The sequence below is a fragment of the Maniola hyperantus genome, chromosome 1 (genome assembly GCF_902806685.2).
Source record: "Maniola hyperantus chromosome 1, iAphHyp1.2, whole genome shotgun sequence".
Lineage (NCBI taxonomy): Eukaryota > Metazoa > Arthropoda > Insecta > Lepidoptera > Nymphalidae > Maniola > Maniola hyperantus.
In genome coordinates, this window is record NC_048536.1 from 13,670,298 (window position 1) to 13,682,903 (window position 12,606).

The 12,606-nt window shown below is 35.9% G+C and overlaps 1 protein-coding gene across 2 annotated transcripts in view; it reads left to right on the forward strand.

Annotated features, from left to right (window-relative positions):
* The window catches only part of Mct1 (Monocarboxylate transporter 1), a 38,652-nt gene that overhangs the window by 5,832 nt on the left and 20,214 nt on the right, over positions 1–12,606 (forward strand). The window contains exon 1 of one of the 2 annotated variants that reach the window (XM_034968181.2): positions 3,637–3,831. The exons of the other annotated variant lie outside the window; for it this stretch is intronic. The gene's annotated coding sequence lies outside the window, so the exon portion shown is untranslated. Of the gene's footprint in view, positions 1–3,636; positions 3,832–12,606 lie in introns of those variants that run through there. 2 annotated transcript variants of the gene reach the window in all.

A 12,606-nucleotide genomic window follows, 5' to 3' on the forward strand; every position in this document is an offset into this window, starting at 1 on the left:
ATGATAAATGTGAGATCGTTGACCTAATATGAATATGCGGCCGCCAAGATGCTTTATCATCTTGTTTGTCAAACAATGGTTCAGGGTAATAAACAGACCTTGGTTAAGTATCTAGAACTTTCTCGGAAGACGAGTCGAGAGGGAGGGATCTTTAAACTTAAGTAGATACCTACTACCTCCTGAATTGGCCAAAGTAAGAACTTTTGTTTATTACTTAATGGCCCATAAGTGTAAAGACGTTCTTTATTCTTCTACTAGCTGATGCCCGCAACTTCGTTCGCGTGGAATTAGGTTTTTAAAAATTCCGTGGGAACTCTTTGATTTTCCGTGATAAAAAGCCTATGTCACTCTCCTTTATTCATACCCATGCAAAAAATCACGTCAATCCGTTGCACCGTTGCGACGTGATTGAAGGACAAAGCAACGAACCAACAAACAAACACACTTTCGCATTTATAATAAGGGTACTGATTCTATTTGATTCTTATTCTGAATAGGTAATAAACCACTAACCTCTGATATGTCAATAAATTTTAGCAACCAAACCAGACAAGTTATCTAGTTCCAGAAGCTCAGCAGATCATCCTGCTTCAGTCACACTGGATTATGCGCAAGAAGACATATTTACTTGGCATTCTATTGGACTGCAAAGATCAACCGGTCATTGAGGGTCAAACCTCTGTGGTTTTTTTGGAATGCGTGCTACGTAATACTTATTTTTTATCCGTATGTTGATAATAATAAAAGGTGCTAGGTACTACACTAGGTAATAAACATCAAGCGAAAATGTAACTTATGTCAGAAATTGGGTAAAAGGTAAAAACGACCAACAAATACATGACGATTACATATAACCTTTGCGAACATCTGTTTTCATGTTTTATTTATAAACAAAAAACCAGTCAAGTGCGAGTCGAACTCGCACACAAAGAGTTCCGCAACATCACAGGTACAATAATTCTCAAACCAGTAAAATATTTTTTTAAAGTTAATGAAGGACAGCGCAATCTTGATTTGATGATTAATTTTCTGTGATGTAATCACAAATTTTCGGATTTCGGTTTCAAACGGTTTTCGATTTTTTTTCTTAACTTGCGCTATAAGACATTGCTCTGTCTATGATTGCAGAGCAACGGGAATTAGGTATCCTATAGGTTTTGATTCCCCCAAATTGACAGAGACAACAGACAGGCAGACGTACCAAGGGTTCCTTTTTTCCTTTTTACGTATGGAACTCTAAATATTCGTTTCGTGTAGCCGATAATACCATGAACGGAAAAATTACAGCATCTGACCTTACCACTTTAGGTTATCTGGGTCGATGCCTTGCCATACAAGGGTATGTATTATGTATTGTTCTCAATAAACTGTCGCCGAAAGTAATATTTCAAGAACATGGTAAACGTTCTTTTGCAATAATCATAAGTAATTTTTTGTGCAATTTTTATATTAGCCACAACAACATACACAACAAGTTTGAGGTTCCAATTTTGAAAAAGTAAGAAGATTCATAAGCACGAAAAGTTCGAGCTAAAAACTGGAATCCTTTTTAGGTGGGACCTCGTTGATTTAGGATTTTAAAATTATAATAAGTAGGTACGTATCATATTTCAGTATAGTTATTATTGTTGTTGTGAAAAACTGTTTACGTCACCTTTAACCCCGTGTAAATTTTTCAGATCGATGGGAACTTTGGAGTTTGGATATTTTATTTTGAACAATACCTAGTACCGCAAAATGTTAAGTACTTACTTACTTTTACTTTAACATTAATTTCGTTTTCTACATTTTTCCTAACGTTTAATATAATATTAATTTTGGGTGTATAACTTGCTAGCCCAAGTTCGGAATGTTCGTTAAAAATGAACAGACTATTTTTCACCAGGTGTTAATGATAACGAAATGAAGTCAATTGACTTTTCATTGCTGATAGAGAGTATAATTTTGTAAAGATTTCTTCTATTTACCGAGAAAAGTCAACTAACTTATCATTGTCAGCAACAAAAGCACATAATATAAAAAATACTGGCCTGGCAAGTGGCGACACTCTATTCTATTCTATTCTATTCGTAGTTCGTAGGTATCTAAGCAATCTTTGTACAAGTCCACCCATGACAGAAACGATTTTAAATCTTAATCTAAAGATAAGTTTAAACATAGTTATCTTAGCATAGATTTAGCAATTCGGCTTAAAGATTAGCACATATTTTTATTACTAAAGCTACTTTGCTTTTTTATCACGCTATTTTTATCACTTTCCGGGTTTTATTAATTCCCTATATTCAAGATTTGATATAGATTCCATATTTCGACGTCCTAGCCGAATAAAGGCGTAAGTAATTGAAAAAGTCAATTTAACAGGAGATCAAAAAACCGTTAAAATTATATTTCAACGAAAATATAGCTAATATAAAAATATAGACTAAAGTTATTCACACTTCCATACTAATATTACAAATGCGAAACTGTCTGCGAGTCTGTCTGTTTGCCTGTCTTCTAGCCTTTCACGGCCCATCCGCTCTAACGATTTTGACGAAATTTGGTATGCAAGCTGCATTCCGGTGAATGATATAGACTACTTTTTATCCTGGAAAATCAAAGAGCTCCCACGGGATTTTCAAACCCTATATCCATGCGGACGAAGTCACAGGCATCTCTAGTATGATATATTTAAGTACATATTTACAAAACCTTTTCCATGTTTTTTATTCTAATTTGAACCTGTAAATCCATTCTGTAGCAGTGGTCTGATTTTCTTTTAAACTCTAAACTGTCTTTTGGTTTGTATTTTAGGTCGTTTCAATCCATTGAATTGAGTACAAACTTCAAACCACTGACTAACTAATACCTGGGGTTCGTAAATACAGAAAGATGATTTTTAACTACCTTTAAGCAGGCAATCGACGATCGACGTTTGTACCTACTTGGCCTCATTTCTAATATCTGTAATTTAGTGACTACATTGAAATTTGAATTATATTAATAAACTCTTTAATTTATAAATAAGTAAGGTATTGACACCTCGGCCTAAAATTGAACGCCATAAAAGCAATTACATAATATAGTGTATAAAATAAAACTTATTGAATATTTGTAGAAGAATGTTTTCATAGACAAAACTGCGCATAATAGAATTTTTAATTGAGTTGTTCTAAGGCTTAGAATGAAACTGAATTTGATATGTTCTTATGGTACCTAATTTTTGTACTCTTATTAAATCGATACGTCCTTATTATCTTTTTAGCCTTTGATAGAATCCTAACGAATGAACTCTTTCCTGGATGCAGTAGAACAATAGTCTTTCTTCGATAGCAAAGCGATTGGAAATATCAAAACACATTGAACAGATGTTAATATTAAAACAACAATTCACACGTTCTCGCTATCAAAAACAAACGAAACAAAAAGACAATGATCTTGTTGGAGAAATAAATATAAGGGGTAAGGAGACACATTATCTTTAAAATTGAGTTCAAAATATTTGGTGGAAACTTCTTATTTTTGTTCAATGTACCTAACTACCTACTTAAGATTCTTTGTCGCTTCAATCATTTTTGCTGAATTCAGCTTATGTGCCCTTTTCTCAAGACATCTTTCAACCATCCAGCGCTTGTTTTCTCAGTTATCTGCTATTTTTGTTGTCATTGTCAGTGAGAAGGCGGCAGCGCTCGCGAGTGAACGCTCGGTGGTCATATCGTAGATTTATTATCGCATCCACGACATCGTAAAAGTGCTCGTATTCCAGTTAAGTTCAATTAACAAAGTAAAAAGTGAATCTTTTGAGAGAAAAGGTATTACCACGGACCAATTTTGAAAAGTCTATCATTATAGGTATGTTATCTTTTTAAATTTTCAGCATTGCTTAGCGGTTGATAGGTGCATGAATGAAAAAGCGAATGCAACGCCAAAATTATTTTTGGCGCCTCATTACTAAATATAATTTTATCTTTTGTTTGTTAATTTTAAACAAAACTGTTAACACGACAGTCTTGCAAAATTTATCTTAATTAATAAAATAACCATGACCCGCTGGCAACCGAAATTTGCTACTAATTCATTAGTGAGTATTCAATTAATTTAAGTAAGTAGGTAAGTCTAAAACGCACTGCTAGAAAGGCACCCACCACCACAGCTACACCACCAGCTACAATATTGGAACCTTCAAAGAAGAGTGAATATCTGCTAGGCAGGCACGGAGCACCTTAGACTGGATCATCTCCTACTATTTTGATGTGATTGCAGTCAAATGCATGCCTATACAGTTCAAAAAATTGTATACTTTATAATGTTACCTAGTATCAAAAATAGATATCTAAGTACATACTTACACAAATCTATCTATATAAAAAGTGAAATTTCTTAATTCAATTCACTCCACTAATTACGGCAATTAACGCATGGAACAAATAGGTGTCAATTACAGATCTATCACAGCAGGTTTTTTTGACGTTACACAAACGTTATCATAATGGCATTGTTTGAGCATTATGTTGATTTTCATTCGCGACCCAGAATATTTGATTGCGGTTCGCTGAGTCACGGTCAATGTGCACGAATTATTTGGAGACGGTCATCCCGGCCCAATCGTTTAGGGTCGATGCACATCTGACCGAAGATGCGTTGCGTATATTATTATCGGTCGCGTAACGTCAGTACAGACAAATATGTAATAAAACATTGAACCTTCCACACTCAACTGATGATGTTCCAACGTACAGAGTCTGTGCCTGTTCAGTTTCCGTCAACGCATTGTCGGTCGATTGAAACTACCTGTATCTACCTAGAATTTATTACCTCAAGTTAATGATCTTCTGGAGTAATGTCACATCGAAATTACTTATTATTTTTAGTTATGAAACAATTCACAATCGTAAGGAGTTGATGAAAAGATTTTATGGACATATCTACGGTAAAACTGAATAAACTTTGTTGTATACTCTCTTAATAGACAAACATAGACAATGAAATTGGCCACTCGATATTCTTTTAGTATATTTTTTTTCAATAGAGATAGCGAGCAAACGAGCAGGCGGTTAAGTGATTACTACCGCCCATGAACATTTGCAGCCCCAGAGGAACTGCCGATGGGTTGCCGGCCTTTCAGGAATTTGTAAATTATTATAAGTATTTAAAGGATGCACCCAATGTCGTCGTTTCCTTCTTCGTTCAAAAGCTTCCCAAATAGCTACTATTATTTCGATGTTGCAGAAACAGACTAGACGCGTAATGTGGCAGGTCTAATTTGACCGAATAGATGCGACCGTTGATACGCACGACGCATCTGCCGTCAGATGTGCATCGACCCTTAGGCAACACGTGGGCAACTCTTCTCACTAGTTGAGATACTTTTCGCGAGTTGCCGAGCTCCCGGCTGGCTATAATGTGCGTTTATAAAACATTTACTTACTTTTATTTATTATCTAGCTTTCGAGATAGAAATAAATGTTTCTCTGGATGGCTATCAAAACTTCATTTATTCAAATAGTTACAACTTACAATTAGTTTCACAGGTATAGTACGCGACAGGTCGAGACGGTAATCGGGAAGGGGGAATATGACGTGCGGGTGTGCGGGGTGTCCCTCCACCTCATACCCCGATTGCCATCTCAACCTGTCACGGACTTATAGATACTAATCTATATCTAATAATCTATAATCTAATAATCTATAAGATAATATTCGTATGTCATTTATATTGACTGCAGTCATTAACTAGAAATGTTGTTTCTTCCGAGAAGAATACCTCCCCCATTATCCATTTTATTAATTTCACTACAAAGATGAAGAAGAAAACGAAACTGAGCTATAAATCAAGCTATATTTTCTTAACCATAAAACACAAGGCAGCTTTATTCCTATTACCATCTAGCTTTAGGCTTTTTATTTTTATACCTCATGTACCTCACATTTGTAAAAACCATTACATTATAACTTAATTTTAAATTTTCAATTGTATCGTAATTTATGATATGCTCCTGCAGACGTATAATTTAAATAAAATTATTCATAAAATTGTATTTATTTACAAAATGATTGTATTTAGTAATCAGTTACATGAGTCGTGTAGTAACAGTGTTCCTTTGTTTACATACGGACTGATGATTCAGCTATTAATTTTTCCATTGTGTTTACGCTGTAGGACTGTCTACTACAGGCATTTTAATTAGGTATAATATGTGTATAATAATCTATATGTAATTAATTATTTATTGCGAAACATCATTAATTAATAATCAAATAACCTTGTAGGATATTCCATTACACTCTAAACTTATTACCTATGTAGGTACGTAACAACTAGGACACAGGTAGGTATTTAATTGAATAGGTAATAAATTAGTGCCATTCATTTGATAAGAGTTAAGGTTCGTACGCACCTGAGCGGCGCGGCGCGGCGCTTCAGTCAGACTGCAGAACGCGTCACCTCAGGCCGCTCGACGGTGCCTACCGCACTACAACTTCAGTACGCGGCAGCTCGCGTCACTTGCGCGTCACTTTTACACCCGTTCGCGTACGAGCAACAACGTCGCAAGATGAGCGACAGTGAAGAGGATTTGATTATTATTTCTTTGTTGTGCAGAAGAAGAACGAATTATCGAAGAGAAAAAACCGGCCAAGTGCGAGTCAGACTCGCGCAATGAGGGTTCCGTACTACAGTCGTATGATTTCGATAATTCAAAAACTATGATGCATAAAAATAAATAAAAATCTGTTTTAGAATGTACAGGTGAAGACCTTTCATATGATACCCCACTTGGTATAGTCACTCACTTCGAAAGTTGAAAATACTAATTATTAGTTCATGACCACAATTTAATTTTTTTTGTGTGATCTAACCCTAAATTCACGGTTTTCAGATTTTTCCCCAAATGTCAGCTATAAGATCTACCTACCTGCCAAATTTCATGATTCTAGGTCAACGGGAAGTACCCTGTAGGTTTCTTGACAGACAGACGGACAGACAGACAGACATACAGACAGACAGACAGACAGACAACAAAGTGATCCTATAAGAGTTCCGTTTTTCCTTTTGAGGTACGGAACCCTAAAAAAGAAGAAGAAATGGATTGCTGACATACCAAAGTCACGCTATCAAGAAGGATATCACATTTTGTTTCCTCGCCTTCTTAATGACTCTGTACCATTTCACATTTACTTCAGAATGTCGAAGACAAAATTCTTTATGCTATTGCCTAATAGTTTTTGTGGAAATTACATTAGAAACAATAGGTATACCACACAGGTCGGTAATATAATCCTACAAGAAACCTATGTCCAGCAGTGGACATATCTATCGGTTGATGATGATGATGATGATGATAGTTTTTATGGAAATTATAAAAAAATATTTATGCATATCCATACTTATATTATTATCAACGCAAAAGTGTATTTGTCTGTCTATCTACTAGCTTTTTACGGCTCAACTGCTTAACCGAATTTGATGAAATTTGGTACAAAGTTGAATTACATCCCGGGGAAGGACAGGCTACTTTTTATCCTGGAAAATGAAAGAATTTCCACAGGATTGTTAAAGGCCCATTTATATGAAGTTTGGACCAGAGGTAGCTTGCATTCCGGGAATTGACAGAGGTAGGCAACTTTTTATCCCGGAAAATCAAAGAGTTCACACGGGATTAAAAATCTAAAAAAAAATGCAACTAGATGATGCCTGCGACTTCGTCCGCGTGGATTTAGATTTTTCTATAGGTGAGCACATTTCCGGGAATTACCTACTCGTACCTATATACCTGAGATAGATTATACCCTGTAGGATAAAAGTAGCCTATGTGTACCTACACATAGGCTAGTTTTATCCCGAAAATCAAAAAGTTTCCACGGGATTTTTAAAAAACCTACATCTACGCGAACGAAGTTGCGGGCATCAGCTAGTCCCTTAGGTTCTGTGGAAATTACATTAGAAAAAGCATTTTCGCAAAATGTCTTTGTTTTATGTGCAATAGAATATATAAAATAGGCAGGTAAACACAGGTACATATTGTATCTAAATACCTATATAAAAGAAAAAGGTGACTGACTGACTGATCTATCAACGCACAGCTCAAACTACTTGACGGATCGGGCTGAAATTTGGCATGCTGGCTAGCTAACTAGCTAATATGACGTAGACATCCGCTAAAAAGGGATTTATGAAAATTCAACCCCTAAGGGGGTAAAATAGGGGTTCGAGATTTGTGTAGTCCACGCGGACGACGTCGCGGGCATAAGCTAGTATAATATAAACACAAGTACAACAATAGGTAGGCATATTTCCGAAACTATTAATTCTACCTAGATGAAGTAGGTAGGTATAATATGTACATAATATATTATAGTTATTTAATCAGGATTATTTTTACCATTGATGTTTTCTCATAACGCTTGGAGAGACATTTATACATTTAGACACTGGGAAGGGGGGAAGCCGACATCCTAGGGGTTGGGACCTTTGAGGATATACTTCTAAGAGCATGAGGAACACGTCATGTGTCAAAAATTAAACCTACGTTATTTATTTTGAGGTCTATCTTGCCGATTCTTGCCTGTACTTTAAATACCTAACAAGATGCGCGTGTATCTTATTCGAGCGACGTACGCATACTGAAGCGCCGCGCCGCGCCGCTGGGTATGTCGCACTAGCGTCACTGCACTGCGCGTCGCTTCGGTGCGCTTCAAAATATTCTCTCCAGCCGTGCCGCGCGGCAACGCGCGGTGAAGCGCCGCGCCGCGCCGCTCTAGTGCGATATGCGCCATACAAAATGATAGAAATGATATTTTGAAGCTCTGTGCCGCGACGTGAAGCTCACTGAAGCGCCGCGCCGCGCCGCTCAGGTGCGTACGAACCTTTAGAGGAGTCGTTTATTTAAATATCTAGTAAGTATAATATGTATATTACATATTATTAGGTGTATATCAATATAAACCTATACATAAAAAGGCTTTCTCTATACAACCATGTATCGATTATTATTTTGTTATCGGATTATTGCTAAACTTTATTATCTCTGAGTGGCCGTTTCGATAAAGTTTTCCCGTAATACGCCAAAAACACTCGAAATATCGTCATGACTTGAAATTATCAGTATAAAGAAATATATTATGTTCCTAAAAAATGCGACTGCACACTACGTTATCTTTCAACCTTTTGACGCGGCTTGTCCCATTCCCGTGGATGACCACGGGAATGGGACGCCCTGGCACGCGCGCATGAGCGCGCGTGCCAGGGCGTCCATAAAAATTTAAAAAGCAAAAAATTACCACTCAAAATCTAGAGGACCTTCTGCTTTCGGCTTGTGACAAATATAGAGTTATATGATATGTAGTTTATCTACTAAGTATATATAAAAGCGAAATACCGCTCACTTACTCACTGACTGACTGACTGACTGATTAATCACGAAATCTCAGAAACTATAAAGCTTACAAACTTGAAATTTGGAAGGTAGGCTCATTGTTTAAGGGGGTAAGTAAGTATCGCCTAAAAAGATTTTGCAAAAATCCATTCCTTAGGGGGTGAAATAGGGGTTGAAAGGTTGTATGAAAGTCTTATGTTTTTGAAGTTAGATATATGAAAATTGGCATTTAGGTATTCTGGGTTCCGTGCCTTAAGGTGAGACTGATTGAGTAGGTAAGTGAGGCCTTTTGCAACGAGAAAATTTCTGACCTCATGAGAAACCAGAAATTTACGCGGACGAAGTCACGGGCAACTGCTAGTATAAATATAAAAATGTTCAATTTTAAATAGATTATTTTTTAGAATGGTCTTCTTAAAGACCTTCAATAAACTCAAGATCTTATTCGTATTCACATCATAGGTAAGCATAGCTTAAGATCTTTAATAATGTTATCCATCATGCTTCAGTAAAGGATCTGTGTTGAAGGTCGTAGGATAAAGGTAAGCCTGTTAAGCCGGCTGTCAAGTTGCACTTTCACGGTCCGATCAATTAGATATTGAGTATATCGGATAGATAGGTACGTAAGTATAAAGGTTTATAAAATCGACAATGTATATTTTCTTTTCTCAAACAGTTTATATAAAGTCAAGCTACAACAAATTACAATCGAATTCAGACCTATCAATATATTAAATACTAACGTAAAAACTTAGCGGTTGGTGGAATATTATCTCAATGCAATTCAATACGAGTTTCATTAACATTCAGAACATTTAACAAGGAAGATTTATAAGATATTCTTTTTTTTATGAAAATACTACAATAAAACCTTATCTAGTTACTATACAAATCATGGCTGCGTCATAGAAGATATAATAGTACTAACGTGCCTGCGTGAAATGGTGCCAAGAAAACTGGCTGCATTTCAGCGCTGGACAGCCGTTGATCAGCTGATCCGTTGCGCGAAAAATGAGCTAGCCACAGTCACCAAATGAGGCTTATGAAAATATTAAATTATAGATATTCTTATTTTAAATATGACACATTCATATTTTGTCTATGCCCTTTGAAAAAGGCGAAGCCGGGGCGGGTTAGTTAGTTTGCAATGAATTTCTTCTTAACGCAGTTTTTTCAACGCCCATTGACTTGATCATGCAAATATTAGACAATACCCAGAGCATACTGATGTAACTGCCCATACTTAACGCGACCTCTTATCGTACATATTACATGTACTTTGATAACCGCGGTCAAGTTGAGTCTGACGTAAATTCGCTGTATCTACTTATAGTTTTGTATCATATTATTAAATACTTAATAACTCATCTTCTTTAAATATATAAAAGGAAAAAGTGACTGACTGACAAACTACTGGACCGATCGGGCTGAAATTTGGCATGCACATAGCTATTACGGCGTAGGCATCCGCTAAGAAAGGATTTTTGAAAATTCAACCCCTAAGGGGGTGAAATAGGGGTTTGAAATTTTGTAGTCCACGCGGACGAAGTCGCGAGCAAAAGCTAGTATTTAATAAATAATAAAAATCAAATGTTATGGAATTGAAATAAATTTTAAATCCGCAAAAGTTCAATTTATAGGAGATGTACCGGAATTCAAAAAGTTCAAAAAATAAAAGGGAGGTCCTCGTATACCGTCAAATAGAAACGATATTTATTCCGTAAATGGGACAAATTTATTATTTCAGTATTGAAGTAAACATTGTTATGCAGACTAAATCTAAACTTCTGGCAGTACTTACCTAGGTACCTAAACTAGTTATCTACATGAACATACGTACATTATTAAAATATGTATGTAGGTAGGTAGGTACCTATATAATATAATGTTTACGATACTTTAAACACATTATTATTCTTACATGCTGGCATAAAAATGCTGAAACGAATAAATGTAAACTATTCCTATTATAGCCTAGCATGTTTCTAAGGTCTACTAATAAATAAGTAATTGTTTAAGAGTTCCGTAGTAAAACATAATTTTATAATTACAACGATAATTGCCTCTAGTCCGTCTATCACCATTCTACTTCGTGGTCACTTCACAATCATTTTAAAAAGAAACTATGAGAGCTATAAAGTTAAAATTTAGCACATTTATAAATTAAAAACAAAAACAAAAACAAGTAAATTTTGAAAAAATCAAGATACCTATCTCCTGAGATATGAAAACTGGGACTCGAAAATAAATAAGGTTTCCTTGTTTTACTATAGAACGCTTAAAAGTCTATACCTCTCAGAAGTAAAATGACTCCACGAACCATTTTCCGCAGGGTAGTGTGCCGTTACAAATTGGAAAGCCACTCTGCGATCGTTGACGTTGAATACTAACTACCTTTGCCTTACGCAGCAGCGCTGACTTATTTAAATACTAGCTCATGCCTGCGACTTCATCCTCGTGGATTTATATTTTTCAAAATCCCGCGGGAAATCTTTGATTTTCCGGGATAAAAGGTAGCCTATGTGTTAATCCAGGGTATAATCTATCTCAATTCCAAATTTCATCCAAATCCGTTCAGCCGTTTTTGCGTGATTGAGTAACAAACATCCAAACATCCACACTTTCACATTTATAATAATTAGTAGGATTAAAATTGTGAAAATCTTGAAATGAAATGCCCTCCGAAAAATGCAGCGTTGGAAGACCCCCCACTAGGTGGACAGACGACTTCAAACGAATCGCAGGGTGCCGACTGCCGCTAGATTGAAGATTCAGATGGCAAGAGGCCGTGGCGTGTGGAAGTCCCTACAAGAGACGTATGTCCAGTAGTGAACGTTTATCGGTTGATTATGATGATAATGAATGTCCAGCAGTAGACGACTGTCTGAAAAACTGTCGGAATTTTGCTTTCCTTATAAAACAATCAAAATAATGATTGCCTGAAATGAAATAGACTCAATAATGTCTATCAGAATTGAGCAAATAAAATGGTCGATAGGTTCATGTTTGTTTGCCCGAGTTTGATACGAGGATAAACAAACAAAAATCATATTATGTTTGAAACTCACCCAATAGAACTTTCAACAACTATCACACGTTTCAATACAGAAAAATAGAAATAACAATCATTCCATTCCTATTTAATTGTCTGTATTATGTATTTATTTTTATATAATATTTCTTATAAGTATATCACCAGTTTTATAATAGGTACGTCTTGTGATCGAAATAAAAAATGTCTTTATAACGACAA